A 1,239-nucleotide genomic window follows, 5' to 3' on the forward strand; every position below is an offset into this window, starting at 1 on the left:
GGTCTGTGAGGATACAAACATGCCATCTTCTCAGGTGGCCAGCCATCTGAATAAAGCACCCATAAAGATTCAATCCATGTCTCTGCTTATTGGGTCTGGTATGTGACAGACAGCATGGATGCCGGCTTTTCTGGTTTCATATGTACATTACAGTTAAAAGCTGAAGTATTGGACTTTGATGTTCACTTATCCTTGGTATATTGACCACTGGCTGCTGGGCTGTGAAGTTTTGTTTTTCTCTGCTTTTGGGCCCTCTGCCACAACCATGCTCCACATGATCCTCATTCAGGCCAAAAAACATTTGAGCTTGATCCCCCTGTTTTTATTTATTGGAACTTGATGTACTGGAACAATGCTGTATGTCATGAACCGGGTATTATTCAATCCAGATGTTTATTTTGACAGAAAGAATAACTCAGAACCCTGTAACAAACTGTGAGCCAATGATCAATGCAAGTTGTACTCAGTGAATATAGATTACAGAAAACTGAAGAAAGTCCTGACTTCTAATGAAATGATTCACTATAAAGCTGCTTAGAATGAGGGTCTTCCTAAAGTCATCCACACAATTTTCCACTTAACCAAGAAAACATTTCCCCTCCAATGCAAGGAATCATGTTGATTTATTACATTGAGATATACACTGATTAATAGATATCTAAAACTAGAAAAAGTATTAAATTTCATATTATATGTTACTTTTTAATAGAAATGTTCACATTGATATAGACACATTTTAAAGTTTGGCATTCATTCATTCATGCATTCATGCATGAATTAATTAATTTTCTAAATTTATCAGACCTCTCTGGACAACCAGTGCCAAGACTGTGCAGTCTGTTGCCCTGAGCCCTGCTCTCTCTCAACCCACCCACCTCTTGTAGTTCTCCCAGGCCCTGGTTCTACCTGCTCTGACCCTGCTACTCCCCACAGGGTCCTTAACATCATGGATCAGGAGGCTACTCACAGGACCTCCACATGGAGCCTATGGTTTGGTTCCCATAGCGGCCTATGGTGACAGTATCACCACTCAATATTTGGCATTTATAGTCCAGTGAGGAATACAGGAAATGGATCACATACTTAAATATACATAATTAAGCATTCAACCAAAGCAAACAGAAAATTTGAATCCAGAAACCCATTTTTAAGATACAAAGTCGTATTGCTGGAGCACAAAACTAACTCTTGTTTTATTTTTTGTTCTTCATATTTCATTTGGATTAATTTCAACGTGCC

General features: G+C 38.7%; 1 pseudogene; it reads left to right on the forward strand.

Annotated features, from left to right (window-relative positions):
- The first annotated feature begins 265 nt into the window (after positions 1-265).
- LOC119040296 (cytochrome c oxidase subunit NDUFA4-like) lies at positions 266-538 on the forward strand (annotated as a pseudogene).
- Positions 539-1,239: the final 701 nt, after the last annotated feature.

This window comes from Artibeus jamaicensis, unplaced genomic scaffold, assembly GCF_021234435.1.
Source record: "Artibeus jamaicensis isolate MK-2021 breed Jamaican fruit bat unplaced genomic scaffold, CSHL_Jam_final scaffold_461, whole genome shotgun sequence".
Taxonomy (NCBI): Eukaryota; Metazoa; Chordata; class Mammalia; order Chiroptera; family Phyllostomidae; genus Artibeus; species Artibeus jamaicensis.